Raw genomic sequence first — 16,765 nt, 5'->3', positions numbered from 1 at the left:
TGAACTCGAGGATTTACCGCGTATGGAGGACTATGGGGCACGAGGAAGGATTCGTTGCTTTGGTATCTCGCGATTGGGATGCTCGAGGACGTACAGTCGTTCGTCTACATTCCACGTTCTCTCGTCTATCCCTTAGGAGTCGTTTTACGAACGTCTAGACTCGCGTGTACGAGAATTCGTTGTTTCTTTTGCGGCTCGTGTTGCTACGGTGTCGTGTGGTTATTTCTTGAACAGGTAGCGATCGTCTCAGGTGTTAAGTAGATGCACCGTAGGTTGGAGAACTTGTGTTTCTTGCTGAAATTAAGATTAACTTATTCAAATAAAATGATTAGAGGGTAGACAGTATTATCGTCAAGTGGGGAGACGTAACGTGAAATTATCACGAACACTAATTTTGGATAACGTCCTTAGAAATGGTGCAGAACAGTGTCTCTGACGGTCCGGTTGCCAGGTGGCTGTGAATACTTAGAGTTGCGCAGGGGTGGGCTGTAGGGGAGGTTCGAAGAGACACTACTACTCGAGTCACGCTATTAATTAATGCGTATAATTGAACCAGGATTCTCGAGTTCTCGCGCTTCGTCTGTAGTAGTCATCTCTTAACTCTGTAACTGTTATTCTAATCGTTATCTAATTTAGTTCTGTGACAATTTTAATCCAAGCGAATTTTTGTCTAAGGGTTAGTAGATTTGGCACGACACTTACAGTTAATAAAACCAGGAACAGATTGAAATATAAAATTCTGTAATTCATATAGCATTTAAAGTTGTACACCACTGACTTCGAACAGAAGATCAAAGCTGCCCTAAAATCTGTGCACGTATTTCACAAATTTCTGTAACACGAAACGTGCGTCCCTCGGTTCTATTGTAACAACGAAATCCCTATCTGTGCGAGTGACATCAATGCTTCCCTTTTCACCAATGCGTCACGCGTCGTTCCCTTCGACCTCTTCGACCTCGTCCTCACCTCAGCGTTCGATCCGTCTTCGTTTCATTATTAAAAAAGTGTCGCACGAGCAGAATATTTCCGAGTCCGTGACGTTCGATGGGGAAATCGCAAGTCACGTTTCGCATCGAACTCCAATCGAACACGGTTGCAAACAGAGGCGGGCAACATTTTCTTCGAATAATAGATGACGAATAAAGCCACCGTGCAACGATTCCGTTTGTCACGTTTATTCCATTGGACAGGTGTTCAGTCAACTATTCGTTCGACGGGATATTTTATTTTATTGTTCAACCCGTAATTTGTATTGAAAAAATAACACATCTTTATTTTATATAGTTATAAGGTATGTTCGTATCGAAAAGTTGGAACACTCAGCTTGAATTTAAAATACAAGCTCAGCACTAAATTCATCGGGAGTGACCTCACAGCAACTCGCATAGTAATAGTCAGATTTTGATCCTTCAACTTCCATCATTGTTTAATACCCGAGAAAGGGGATAGTCTGCTTTGGACGTGCCATGGGAAAGGTTCAACAGCATCAAATAAGTTAGCACAGCTAGCTTTCAGTTTGAAAGTTTGCCACGTTGAAGAGAACATTCTCGTTTATACGCTACAATTATTAATCCAAAATCCGCAGCTGCTTCAAATAGAATCGCGTACCATTTTTGACCGTCGAAAAACAGAAATGATCGTTAAATACGCGGTCGCATTCGAAAATTACGCGAAAAGCGTTCAGCTGGATTTAAAGTTCGTCGATAGACGCAACTGAATTATTCACCGGTCCCCTTAAACGCGTCTAGATAATTTCTGAACTCGGCTGGCATTAACGTTTTCGTGGTGAGTGGGCGGGATAGTATTTTCGGAACTCCTGGTGCAACATCCGAAGCTCGCTTGCGCGCGATAAAGTTGAATGGGATTTAAATTTAATCCTGAAATTTCGAACTGGTTCATTTGACGCGACGGGAACAGCTCGTTTTTCGCCGAACGAGCAGCTCTTTTTTGGGGAGGGAGGACTTGTCCCGTGAAAATTAGTCCGGCGCGAGTATAATCGGGAACTGTAACGGGAGGTTGGGCGTAAAGAGCGCGGAGGTCGGGATGTTTATCATAAAATGATTTGGCTCCCTTCGAGCGGAAATATAATATTAACCGTAGAAGTTAAATTAAATTAATTCGTTGATTACGTACTCGTTATTATTAAATAAAATTGATCGGATAGGTCACTTTCTTGTTAATATCTTCCACAAAAACGATTCTTTTGGAGAATGTATCATTGAACTTTCTTCTAGTAAATATAAAATAAAACAATTCTGATTATCCAAAATCGATAGAAAAATGAATAACGATCGTGCGAGTAAATTTCAATCATGACTTCTCCCAGAAATAACTTTTCCTCGAAATGATTCAAGAGAAAGGAACAGCCATTAATGCAAATTGAAAAGACATCAGTTTTCCGTCATAGCTACGCAGTGCAATAATTGCTGCCATCAATTGAAATTATTGGAAACCGTCGCGGTTCGATTGAATCGCGAATCGAGCACGTCGAATTTTTTTCTCGTGAGCTTTGAAAGTTTGCATTCTGAGCGCACTGCGAAGGTGCGCCTAGAGGAATGCTTTCAAGCGAATGCGGGAGTTCCTCGGGGTAGTTTCGCGGAGGAACACGAATTTCTGTCGATGAATAGGATTCAAAACCGTTTGCTGTGCCCGTTCCAAGCTTCTCTTTCGACGCTTTTGATCTCAGGAATGACTCTTCCGCGAGCTCGCTTCGCGGAACATCTTCGCTTTCCGTAGGTTTTCCCCCGAACTAGGCTCGTCTCGCGAGCCAAAACTCTCGGGTTACGGAGCATGCTCGCGTAATATGTCGATCTAGAAACAGTGGGCAAACTTTGATTAAGCGAAGGCGCGTTGTTTGCTCAGAAACGTATTCCTGGAACTCGTGAACCCCAGAATGTCGTAAACGAAGTTTATCTACAGACATTGTTTGCTCGTACTATCGTCGTTATCGGGCTAATTAGCTGAATACTTGACAGTGTCTTCTAGAGGGGAGCTTGGGTCGTACCATGGACTAATTTGGTAAAAGTGAAGAAAATGGACTTTTTCCGTTGCAGTAGATAATGTTAGAGGTTCTGAATTCTTGCAGGAAAAATTTGATATTTGAGTGTGAAAAAATCGACAGGGATCTTTGGTAGAATTTTAACCGGTTTTCTACCGTTTGAAGTAAAAGATTGCGGTCTTCGCAACTTTGACTACTTTGTGGCCTTTGGGTTAAAAATTGCACGACGAAAGGTTGATAAAGTATCACAGGAAAATTGCCCGATGGAAAGATTCGAGGCAGGCTATGTTTTCTTAAACGAGCCCCTGCACAGCCTGGCCTAGTTACTAAAATAGAGCGATTTCAGTTACTCGACATCCCCAATATAAAACATCCCTTATGAAAAAAAAGAAAAGTAACACGTACCAAGCATGTATGAAAATTTGTCTCTCCTCTCTTTCTATCTTTCTAAAGAACGATCCGTTCCTATCCGGATCCGATCCGTATCTGTGTGTTTATTGGATAGGTGGTATTTAGTATTTAATTACACATGTTTAACATTGATTACGTATATTTATTTAAGAATTTAAGTTAAATCTCACACGTATTTGGTATAATTCTAAGCCAATTATTTTTCCTTCCGAATATTAAGTTACCCGAACAGCCTCATGGAAAATCTCGCGAAGAAAATGAAGAGGGGTGGGGGGGTGGGTGGGGGAAGAGGCATCGAGAGAAGCCCGCAACCGTGAAATTCTCTCGCCGCGTGGCGATTGCGGTGAAGTCGTTCATTGACTTCTCTCCCCCTCGATGTTCTCCCCGCGTCCTCCTACCCCTCCGCGCGGATGCATCCGGATTATTCGTTCACGTTGTAACTCGCGACCGAGTGCACTTACGTACACACACGTGCGTTTTCATTCCTCCCCTCCGTCGCTCGATCAGCCTCCCCTCCTCGCGTCTCATCCGCGTGCTCCCCTCTTGCGCGTTACCCCTCCATCGTGTCTCCTCTTCGGGACGAAGAGGTAGGAGTGGGCCGGCGAGCGGGAGGAGGGGGCGGAAGAGTAGACCGAGACTACTCCGTTGGAAGAAGCAGGCTCACCACTTGGCAAAGTTACTCGTGTTCTGCGTCTAGTGTCGGTTCTGGCCTGTAGCAACTCCATTCTCCCGCGTCCCTGGTCCCGGATCCTTGGTCGCGCAGGATACACGTCGCGGCAGGTCTTGAGGATACTCGAGGTACGACCATGACCTAGCTCGGAATTTTCGACCTCGACGGTGTCGAGGCCTCGGTATCGAGACTCTCTTGCTTTCATCGAAAGGATTACTCGAGGGCCACTGGATATCGCGGGAGTCCTGAGCCAAGAGTTTCTAAACTCGATGGATCGTTGGATGTTCTACGATAGTTCCCGAAGACGAGGATAGCTCTGAGGGTACAGTTGAGACGCGACGTGACATGACCTGGACAACTGTGGATCGAATTTCTCTTTAGATAGTTGGAGTTTGGTATCTCGAGGTACCAGTTCAGGGAAGGGCTATGTCTTAGTCCTTGGTGAATAGATATCGGAGATTCCACGGTATTGTGATAATTCCGACTGCAGCAAAGACTTAGTGACTCGGTTGGAGCTTAGAGAAACATCAGGTGTTTACTCTCCGCAGCAGAATCATTCGATTGCTTCGAGATTCTAGCATTGGAATCCTGTCAAGAAACCTGTAGACGGATCAACAACGCAATCCACTTCGACGGTGGTTTCTAAATACCAGTTACGATCGCCACTTGAGGAACGATACGTGACCTTAACGCTACTTTCTCGAACTCGAACCTCTCAGCTTTGCGTTTCTGGCTGCACATATCCCATCTTCTCTGTCCACCTCAACCGAAGGATTCATTACGCACCATAACCTGGTCCAACGGTGTTCGACTCAACAACTCTCAAGAAGGATTCTCTCTATCACGCACGTGGCGATTCCCGACAGTGAATCGTCGATTCTAAGCATCGGCAGGTTTCCAGCGTCACTAGGATTGCGCAACGTAGTTGAGGTCGCGCGGAATGCGTTAGAATACTTTGCTTACCGCGTGGGATTGGCACACAAGCTCGTGGTAGTCCCGTCGTGTTTGCAACGGGTGGCTTTGAGCGCGAGAAGTCGCGATAACGATAACGAAGGCAAGTAGGTCGCAACTCACTGAGACGACTGGAAAAATGAACGTCAAATGTTGACTCGAGGAAGTCACTTTGCCATTGTTGCTCGTTGTACAAACTGTTAGCCTAAGCGCGAAACACACTATGAGAGCGATGGAAGGCTATCGCAAAGACATTATGATAGTGGATTCACTCTTGGACGGTAATAAATAATCGCTGGGGAATTCTGAATGTCTGCGACGACAAACCGATGTACACGGAAGACGTACTACTACGTTAACGAGATTTGAGTCACGAGTGTACGTAGCGCTGCGTCATCGCAACAGAGTGTTACAAATAGACGGTGTAACGCATGCAATGGAAGGTCTGAGGTACCACTGCAAAACCATCGATGGGGATTAAAGCGACACTTGTTTGACGCGCGGATCTGTATTTAATCTTGTCACCTGGTCTCGTGGAAGACGCATCGCTACGTAAGGGAATCTCCGACTTTCACTTGTCCAAAGGACACAGTGCTTCGTATCTCGGTGGATTGCGATCACGAGAGCCTAGTGTCGTTTTGGAAGAAGCTTGATGAATGATACCAGGACGTTGGTGTGCTAGTGTTTCGTAGCTAGTTTACAGAAAAAGGATCGAGTCGACACTTGTTTGATCGTGGGATCTATCTTCATTGTAGTCTAACGCGAGACGTATCGCTCCGCTGAGGAATCTCAACTTTCACTCACGAGAAGAAGTACTGGTGTTGTTTCCGAAGGTTTCCGTAGCTAGTTCCATCAGATACTCCAGGATGCACTGGAGCGCTCGTTAACTGTGTTAGGGACCGTTCAACGCAATTGTTTTGTTTGGCTTTTCGTCAATAGAGAGACAGGTGCCAATCCGAGAATTTTCTCTACTTAACTTTTCCCAGGGATTCTTCGTTGACTGTTTTATCTCCTGAAGTCGTACTTTAGGGCGTATTGATATTAGCTTGACGCTTATGATCGTATCAGGGGTCATTAACCGCCAGCTGTCTTATTATTCAGCTCAGCAGACTTTGCTCCTCTGCTGTCCGTTAGCTCTGGGTCTATTCGTCTATTTATCTTTAGAATATTCTTCTCCAAAGGTGGACTAGTTTTAATTTGTTTCTAGAAGCTTGAGTGGGGGCATTTAATCTCTGAAATCCTCAGGAACGAGTGTACACCTTGGATAAAAACCTTTCACATAACAACATATTAATCTAGCTTGACATCAACTGCATACAGTCAGTCCCATAAGTATTTGTACCTTCTATGTCTATTGAAGACATTTGTCATAAATATATACATGTGCAAACTTCATTCATATTTACATCTATAATGATTTTTTTTTTGTTGAATCTTCGAGCCAATTACTTAATTTAGATAAATTTCATCAATCGACATAGAGGGTACGAATATTTATAGGACTGACTGTACATCGAAAGCTCCATTTCCAAAAATTGAGCACTTACAACCAACAGTCTGGATCAGTCCCCGGATGTAAATCCCAGAACTGAAAAGCCTATGAATAGCAGATAACAGATTTCGATAGATAAAGTGTTAAAGGAGCATGCGCTGCTTCATGTCCCTTGCCCAAAAGTGTACGGGGAACCAGTGTGAAGTGCGTCCACGATGGGCCCTCGCGAGTGCATTGCAAAGGAAGAGGATTAAACCGAGGCTTGTTTTTGTCTGTGCAGGGTTCACTGCCGATCCAACCCGGAGGCTGCAGCAGCGATCACCATTATCGGTGAGTAACAGTTTCGCGTTTACGGTGGCGGGAATGCAACCGCGCTTCATTCGGCATGCAAGACACGCGGCTGAGAAATTCAGTCAGCGACAATTCGCGTGGAAGGCTCGGTACCATTCGCCTCCGAGTCGTCCTCGGGAAAAATTTACGCGCGTCTACGGCTTTTGCTGGAGTATGGAAGGCTTCCATTTAGAGATTTATCGTTGCTTCGGTTGTTTATTCCTTTTTTTTTTTTATACTGGCTGAGAAACTGAATAGAATTATCGTTTTTTCCTCGACGCGCGTTGCAATGCTCGCTCGGTGAATGGAAATCAATTCTGTCGCGGTCGAAGGTTGGGATTATCGAAAGTGGAAAGAGCGTTTGTGACACCCTGACAACGCTTTGAACGCGGACAGTATAAATATAATTAACTTTTTGCGGCCAGTGTTGTGCTTTGGAGTTTAAACGGTAGAATTAATTTCGTGGACAGGTCCTGTCGGGATGCTGGTCCAAATATCTGTTTATTAATTTAACTGGACTGTCGCGATTTTCGAAAAATTATCATATAGTTTAATCTCTCGTGGCTGAGTTTGTACACGGTTTTATGCGAATGATGCTTGATGCCAAACTAGTACTTCGAAGCGGATGAACCGAGTGCGAAAAAATTGGAAAAGAGATCGCGCAATTTGCGGCTGGAGTGAAATTAGTGCCAGTTGCAGTCATCAGGCGAATGTAATAGATCTTGTGGAGTAATGTCAATTACGGTTTAGGTACAATTCGACCGAGTATGGCAACAGACCAACGTCATTAGTTGATGATTAGGTTGTGCGAATATTTCGAGACGTTGGAAGAAGAAGCATTATGGCGTTTAAATCTCTAGAGTTTCTGTGAGTTTGAGTATTTAAATCTCCGAGATCCCCACGAAGAAAAGGAAATCCATTTAAACCCCTAGGATTCTTGGGAAGAAAAAGTAATTTAAACGTTCAAATCTCGGAGCGATGAAAGTCTACGAAAAGCGTTGCTCTCGGGAAGGTTACGAGCTCAACCCGCAGATATCAATTCTACTTTTGATTATAATTTATTTTCTCGTTTCACGCGAGATGGAATCGGTAAACTCTGGTCTCGGGATCAAACATTCGACCGCAAAGGGTTGGCGAGCGATCTGACGTGGAAACTTGTTCCTCGCGAACGCCTCTATTACGTACAGGTCATCTCTCTCTCTCTCTCTTTCTTGCGTTACATGGATGCAAACAAACGTGATCGAGGCCGTGTTGAATGAAATTCAAATTGCGAAAAACGGTCGGGCACGTTCGTCGCCTCTAGTATTTTTCTAACGCGCCAGTTCTCGATTCGATTGGCTAGCTGGCTCCCAAGCACGGAGTGTCTTTGAACCAAAATCGTTCCAATAATACTGTATTGGTTTTGCGATACGATTCTTTTTCTTTTTCTTTTTTTTTTTTAAGGAGGAAAAGAGGGAATACGACACGTATCTTTTGTAAACTGTTCGGGTAGGTCCTCCTCGATACCGCTTAAGGGAGTAAGATTGAAATAATAGGTTAGAAAATAAATTTTCCTTTGATATCCTTGTCGTGTAAGGCCTTTGAAATATTTCAATTAAATGATATTTAAAAAAATGTAAAAATTGCCAAAATTACTCCTTTGTCCTGGATTGAAAAATAGGTTCCTTGTTTAATGTTCTTGTTGTTGAGGTCTTGAAAATATTTCAATAAAGTAACATTTAAAAAATGTCAAAATTGCCGGAGTTACATCTTGTTGATAAATTGACCAGGACTGTCCCTTTCCTGCTTGCTATTCTACCAATCGCCCAGTATTATTAACCATAAACTCCAACCATGATCTACGCTTACAAATCATAAATCCCAGCCCTCGAACCCTGGGTACTCTCTACCCATCAGTCATAATTCCCCATTACTCAGCGATCATAATCACAGATCCCAAGCCAAGAGTACCCCCAGCCGACCAATCTCTCTAAAATCTCTCGGAGCAAGAACACTGTAGCTCGAGTCCAAGCGTCGCAAGGCGAGAAGGCGAGAGAGAGCCTTCGACGGAAAATAAAAGGAAGCCTCGAGGAGCAAGATAGCAAGGATACGGTGGGCGCAGGGAGGCGAGTGGTCAGACTGGTGTAACAGGACGTTACTCCTTGGCTTTGCAAGGGCAGGCTTGTATTATTGCTCCGTCCTCTTTCGGTCCTCTTGCTCCTCTGGCTGCTCGAGCCTCCTAAGTCTAAGCTCGGAATGCTGCTGGGGGAAGGGTTACCGGCGTGGATAGACCCTTCTGGCGACGTGCTGCTTTCAAGGGTTCTCGTCGCAGGGTCAAGGAACGCGACTGATAGCGCCTCTCCACGGTTTCGCTATGTTTACGCGGGTCCATCGTACCGTTACCATAATCTCAGAGTCGACTCGAGACGCGCAGATGAGCTACATTCGTCGCGACGTCTGAGCAGCTTTTTCCCCTCGAGGAACCTGAGCTGATCGCGGAAAGCCTCCCTTTAAGGGCCCATTCTTGTCTGGACACGAAATTGGGGTATTGATATCTCGTAACGTGAGAACTACTCGCCGGTCTAGAACTCTACCGTTCTTTGTACATATCTTATCGATCTGTGTGGATCTTACCACTCAAGCGAAGCAGTTTGGATATTGTAGCGGCGACCAAGAGCCTGGATTAGGATGTGAAAGCTTGGCCGTGCAAAGCTCCTAATTTCTTGAAATTCATTTTGAACTAAAAATTCCTTTCGAGTGATAGGAAGATATCACACTTGTACAGTTTAGTTTAGTTGAAAATTTGTACGAATTAACCAGAGAACACAGTCCTTCGAAAATCCTAATTTATTCTTCTCCGGAAGGGTGAAGCCATTTTGTTTCCTTTAACCACGCCATCGTCATCACATATTTATCAATTCACTTCACGAAGGCTTGCATCGCCCATCGAAATTAATATTCAGGGTTTGAGAGTCGCTGCATCGAATTTTTTCCACTGATCTCGTCCGCTCCGCTCGTTGGACGGGAATGAATGAATTCGCGCGCCCGTCGGAATTCTCGCGACGCTAAATAAATTTCTAGCAGGCTCCTTCGTCGCTCACGCTTCCGGCTTGTACGTTTCATAGAATCTAATTTTAAGCGCGGCCAACCGAACGAACGGACGGACGCTGACAAGAGAGCTCGTTAGATGCTCATCTTATGGAAATAATTGAACCATCAGACGCAGAAAACACGTGGCCAGGGCGACGATCGATCGTCATTTCGTTGGACGATTCGTTTCGACCGAAATTAACGCACGCTGCCCACCAGAATTTTCAAATCTATCTCTCTTTTTTGTTCCTCTCGAATTCTATTGTTACGCTATAACGCACGGGGGCCCTCGAGGAACAATTTCGAATACAATTTTGAATATAATTTCGAATATTCTCCTCTGCTACGTTGATTTGTTTCTACCATGGAAGCTCGCTTTTCCAGGATATATATATATATATATATATATATATAAAGAAAAAACGTAATGCACGACGTCTGGATAATTTTGTAGGAAATATCCAGCAGTACAAAGGAATGTAAAATCTAAAAATAGGTGGCCAACGCAACCATCGATATACGAGGTTTAGTCGCTAAAGGTTGTCGCGTAGTTTGAGTTCCCGCTCCCGCAATCTTGGCTTGAATCGATCCTGGATGGACAAAGCAATCCTGGCAGTACCTGCTGGAAAACGCTAGCTGGAGTATCAGAAGGAGCGCGGGAAGAATCGCGCGTATTACTTGCTCGCTGGACTGTGAATTGCTGGCTCGCTGAACAATCCCATTTACGCGAATAATCAGAGTGAGGCTGGCTGGTGGATTCTCCTAGCGATGATCGTTCCATCCCCGACGCGATAAAAGTACAGCCATTCGAGGGGCGAATGCGTTGTTTCCAAGATGCAGAAAACATTCTGGCAAACGTAACCCTAACAGAGGACACGAATTACACTAGCGAAGCACAATCGTCGCTCAAGGGATTCATCAGCCGACCTCTTGGTGTATTCCTGCGTTGGTTGACCTCGCAAATCGGTGGGAATGGTTGTCGTTATATGGTCAGGGTCGAGATTATTCGAGGAATAGTCCTAAATTCTCATTCTGCTAGTGTTAGTGATGGTCGTAGGTCTGCAGAAATGAATGTTTGAGTAGATCAGTCTTCTAGTTGCACAAATTTCACAAGAAAACATCCGAATTACTTGAGTTCTACATATAAACGCGATGAAAAACTTCTTAGAAACTATAAAAACTTGAAACAACGCATCAAAGGTATTTCAAACTTCCCTAAACCTAGCGTTGAATCGCTTTCCACGCTTTGGAATCGAGCGTCCAGATTCTCCTATCATTGACCATTGTTTAGCGCCATTTCCTCCCTCTGGACGCGATAGCGATTGGTCGAAGGGCCGCAAGATTCGAGCAACTATGCGGTGCCAGGCAGCTTTGTACCAGCTTTGTTCAACGAAAGACGTTGTTCGGCGAGCTTTCGTTCATTTGTCGTGGTCATGTATAGCGGCGTTCACTGAATCGCACCGTTGTCCCTTGTGCTCCTAAATTAGCCTCCAGCTTTCTGAAAGACCGTTTCAACACTTTGGTACGCCGCTCGAGCGGAGACGATGCCATTCGACGAGTAGTTGATTAATCGTTTCGAGTGCCCTTTCTGTTGAGAGATTTTTGCGCTGCATTCGGGACCTTTCTAGTAAAAGCAGGTAAAGACCGGGAGGTATAGCGAATTAGAGGATGTAGTGGGCGCATAAATAATGTTTTTCAAAAGAGAATAAGCACGTAAATAAGGGTGAAATGTTTTCCAGAATAAGTTAGAGTATTTTATTTTTCGATAATAAAACACGCCAGTATAGGTAAGTGTGTTTATTAGAAAATAAAATCTCAAAGTACCTGTTGGAAAAGATTTAAAAATTCCCATCTTAACTTTTGTTCGGTAGTAAATGGTTGTCTCTGAGATTTTAATCTGAACAACAGTTTAGCCTCCCTTCGCGGAGAACTCGCGAAGGAAGCAAACGGAGATATCGACGCCTGACTCGGACCTGCTAACAGTTCAAATCGTTCGTGCAAACAGTCCCAACTCTTGTTCGCGATCCTTGCGTTCTCGATCCTTTAAAACGGTCCGTTGAAGCATCGGTAATCGCGCTTTCCGAGCAAATAAGACAGTTATGTCTACAACGGTCGCGTTAGCGCGTTCTGCTCGTTAAATGTTTGACGACGTTTATGCAGCACGGTAATGAAACGGGAACCGGCTGGCGGTGCATACGCGATAATGCTTGCGGGGACCACCTGGAATGGCGGGCTCACGATACGGAGATGTAAATGCGATGGAATTTCGAAGGGAAATTTTAAAGGATATAGAGTCCGAAGGATACAAGTCCTCGCGAAACGTATCGGATTAAAAAAACCCTTTTAGGCCATTATTAAACATTTGTAATTAGAGCCATCTTCTTGTAAGAGGAACAAAATCAAGATGTTTCGTTATATATTTGTGTAGCATGTGAGAATGTGCACGACATTCTAAAAAGCTCAGTCATAGTGTAAAAATTACAATAGTAGCTTGCTTCGCTAAAATAAGTCATAAGCCACGTTGGCCATGACAAGCACTATATTTTTTAATTAACCCATTTTGCAGTTTAGATCATTACCAGTACAGTCGGAGCTCTCTAGGAATTCTCATTTAGAAAGTAACTCGCCCTTTTTGCGCACCTTTGCGCATGCCACGCATAAATGCTCTTTGATTTGGCCACCAAAGCCTCGTCCAGGGCGAAGCTCGCCCAATCAGCAATATCATTGATCACTCTATTTAAAGAAGCCGATGGAAACCCGTGCAGGCGTGACGTCAAGCGTCGAATTTCCAAGCCAACTCCGTTTAGTCTCAGACGAAGCCAATAATCTCGCTGCTCGCCTGCCAGTCCCTTCGATCCCCGTCTGCCAGCGCGTATATTACACGCGAGCGTCAAACGCAGACGCGCGTGCGTTCATCCATATTCGCTTGAACTTTCATGCCAGACGCGAGGGCTTTGCATGCCCTGAATCTCCGTACCAGCGATCCAGGGATCCTTCCATCAGCAAAAAATCAATCTACCCTCTGGAATTGCCGACAGGAAACTCGTGGACTCGATAGCTGATCGAATCAACGATTTTCTGCACTATGGGAGGGGGGTAGCCACGCGACACTTATCGAACAAGCCCCAGCAGTACATAGATATGGTAATATTCTCTTTAAACAAACATTACTCTGCATGGCTATCATCCAAGGCGCATGTTCATATCAGAATAATCAGCATCATTAAGCACTGCGTATATAAATTCAGCAATTATTGTTCAAATAGCCATATCAATCGTAATTGTACAATCGCAATGTCTATTGACCCCTATAATCGTCCACAAAGGGAAGGGAGAAAGTACAAGGAGTAAACTGGTTACGAAACGTACCACGGCCGTAAATTATTTATCAGACAGACGAACAAGCGTGCGTCGAGGAGACCATAAAAGATGAAAGAGACCTGAAGAAAGCGACGAGTGGAACGGAACCACGAAAGCTTGCTGGGAATACAGTAAACTAGCTTCTTTCCTGGACAGCAGATTTATGATTCTTCGTGCGCCGCGACGTTCGAGTAGGAAGACGAATTCAGCTCGATGAAATAATCGAGGAAGTATCTCTATCTACGTCATCGGGAGGTGAAACATTCCACGGTACGCGGAAACGACGAATTTGCTCGACGTAGCTTCCATCGGGTATCTGAAATTCATTTTGAAACGTTGTGGAGACAATCGAGACATTATCAAAGATAAATAATTATAATTTCCATTCTTAGATTCTTACATTTTTTTTCTCATAGATGGTTTCAAGCATCGATTTATCTACGAAAAAAGAAATGCTGAATCCTCCTCGGTAAATCTCCTCTTCGCGAATGGTTATCCTCCAGCCGTAACTCGATAACAATAATTCTTTCCCTCGCATTTGGCACGCGATTGGTCCACTTTCCTATCCATATTGAATCTCGCAACGCGTACGAGATTCCTTAATTCGATTGTAAACCGAGGATAAATCAATTGCGGGTATAATGGAGGCGCGGAGAGTGGCTTGCGAAATTCTCTGGAAAACCCCCGTGGGAAGCGTCGTTAGGGGTTGGTCAGGGTGAACGGGGGCGGTACGGGGAAACAGCTAGACGAGGGATCACGGTAAAAACGATAAACAAGCTTCTTTCGTCGCCACTGTGACTTGAATTTATGGTCGTAGGTGCATCGCCGCTTTAGTCGCGATTCCAACTTCTTGCCAGGTTACTTTCGCGTGGTATTTCTTCTAGATGCGACGGCAACACGTTGAATACGGTTATTTCTGTTTTTTTAGAAGGACTGCAGGGTGTTGCGTTGTAATTCTTGCTTTTTGGAGTCGATTCTCATTCTTGATTCGGGTTATGATATCTCGAGGCTTTGTTTAGGTTTATATACACAGTGTTGTGATCGCAGAAAATTAAGAATGAACTTCTGTCTCGTTACACGAACAACGTAACAGGTCAACGTAACGCTGTCAATTACGTCTGTTCGTTTAAATGGAATTAACGCGATGCTCGTTGCTTATTGTTCGTTGACCTAATTAGCGGGCACGGGATCGTGAAAAGGGTCGTTCTCTTTCGACAGTTCAGCAACTTTCCTATCGACTGCGCTCCTTTTTCAGCTGCAACGCAATATTCCTACCGTTTCTCCAATGGAGGTCGAGCCAATAACAATTAGCGCCTTTAGTGCTCGAGAAACCGTGGGCAGGGAAATTTGTCGAATAGAAGCTTCGATATACAGAGAGGGTTGTCGTATCGAGCTTAGGTTCGATAACACTTTAACCGCGCCACTTGCGCATTTACATATTTCGTTGGGGCGTGGCTGTATTCGCCATACAATCGAAAAGATTCCTCGTTCGAAAGCGAGTAACGAGTGTGGAATGAAATCGAGGCTTTGCTTTCGAGAAAATAGGTCTCTAATATTCGCCTTGGCGTGTCTGTTCATTACTCACTGGTTCTACTTCCAAAGTGCTTGGAAAGACCAGGATCATTTCGATACCCCTCCGCAAGTAGAAACAGCCAGTAATGGACAGACGCGGCAGCCAAGTAGCCAGCCTCGAAGTTTGTTGCACACTTTCCATCTATTTTGTTACCAGTGCCACGTTTCATTAATGATTTGTCAGCAAGTTTAAACATGACGGTAATCGACGGAATTCCCAACGAGAGGGAAATGAACTAATGAGACAGGGACTTGACAAGCATCGATTTGGCTGATCGTAATATACACTAGATTATGAAATTATTAATTCATACTGGCATCTACGCTTTCCTACAAACAAACCTGCATATTTCAAAGTACAAAAGCATACACTCCTAATCTTCTGCAGTCAATTTCACTTCGATTTATCTACATACGCAACAATTCACACAGAATATAGAATGGCTGTAGCCAAGACCAATTCGATTAATTGCGTTAACAAAGGCTCGTTTGAAACCGTGCTCCTCGTTATCGTCCCCGTTAATTGCACATTTATTAAAGCACCTTCATTAATATTGAACGCGATCGCAAAAAAGGTACGCGTTTATCAGAACCGTGGCATCTCCGACGCGGTCCCATGACGCACGGTTCACCAGGAAAGCCCGTCGACACGCAAACTTCATATTTCGCAGGCGTCGAGCAATTTCGGGCGACTGGCATCATTGTCACGCTCGCCGCAATTATCCCTGGGTATCCGTCATCGTTGCTGCGTCGAAATAATTACTCGGGCTGTGTAGCTACGGGGGCACAATTACCGCGACAACAGTCGACCCTCGTTTCTGTGCGTTCTACGGATTCTCCTTACGATCCTCTTTCATCGAACTTCCGCGAAAATTGGAATAGTTGGGGCTCTCTTCTGGTTCCAGCAACACTGCCCCCCCTCCCCATTTCTCCTCTCCTTTCTTCGTCTTTGTCTCTCGATACACTTGCGAGACTTCGTTCCTCCTCGTTTACAATGCATTCTGCGGAGAACTTGGAGCAAGTTTCGGCTTGCTCTTCTGCCGGAGTCTATTCGACCCTCGAGTGATTTTCGCTCGTTTAACCTTTCGTCGTTCGTCCGTGGAACACTCGAACCATCTTTTTGAGGGCTTTTAATTGGTTGAAGGAGCGCAGGCACCAGAGGGAGACTAGAATTATGGAAAAATGGTATCTTTTGTATTACGAAATTTATTTTGGACCAAATAATATTTCGATTCTTCCATATATTTCTAATCATCCATTGCGTCTTTATCGACTCCATTCCCTAAATTCTTTACAAGATGAAACTTTTGTTTTTACTCTACTTTTGTTTTACTTTACAATCTACAAAGCTTCCAAGCTATCATTCCACTTATCCTTTAGACTACAAAGTACTCTTGATATTCTATTAAAAATCGACACCAGCCCCGTGCTGGTTAAATTAATTTCCAATCACTCCGTCCGTTAGCCAGCAGTCGATATCCTCTGCTATATATTTGCCATGAAATGATTTCAACGACAAAGGAAACGCTGATCGACGTTTCGAAGGTAGAACGTATATTTTCCCAGTCGCTTTGTACGCGTTACCTGTCGCGTTCGATAGCACCGTTTCCAAGTTATTATTAGAGTGATCGCGTTGTTGCATTACGACTGTGCGAATGGTGGCTCGAATTTGCATGATTACGGTCGTCGATAAGGTAATTGTGACTGTCACGGCAGGCGCGATTAGAACCGACCGGGTATCTGGCACGCATCTCTCGGAGGAGGACGGAGTTATGGTTCGTTCTCCACTGGTATGAAAAGAAGCACTGAAACACGGAATTTTGCGAACGCGATGAGACATGCGGATCACGCAACGCGGGGTGAAGATTAGAATTATCGTAGGTCTAAATCTTTCCTGGGAAATGTTGAAATC

General features: G+C 44.4%; 1 protein-coding gene across 7 annotated transcripts in view; it reads left to right on the top strand.

Moving 5' to 3' along the window:
- The window catches only part of LOC128886107 (heterogeneous nuclear ribonucleoprotein K), a 111,298-nt gene that overhangs the window by 40,219 nt on the left and 54,314 nt on the right, over nt 1–16,765 (top strand). For 5 of the 7 annotated variants that reach the window (XM_054140688.1, XM_054140694.1, XM_054140690.1 and 2 more), the window contains one exon: nt 6,803–6,852. The gene's annotated coding sequence lies outside the window, so the exon portion shown is untranslated. The other 2 variants (XM_054140691.1, XM_054140693.1) reach the window with 2 other exon arrangements.

The sequence above is a fragment of the Hylaeus anthracinus genome, unplaced genomic scaffold (genome assembly GCF_026225885.1).
Source record: "Hylaeus anthracinus isolate JK02 unplaced genomic scaffold, UHH_iyHylAnth1.0_haploid 11982, whole genome shotgun sequence".
Lineage (NCBI taxonomy): Eukaryota > Metazoa > Arthropoda > Insecta > Hymenoptera > Colletidae > Hylaeus > Hylaeus anthracinus.
Note: the sequence above shows the minus strand (reverse complement) of the source record. Positions and strands in the feature narration are given on the sequence as shown.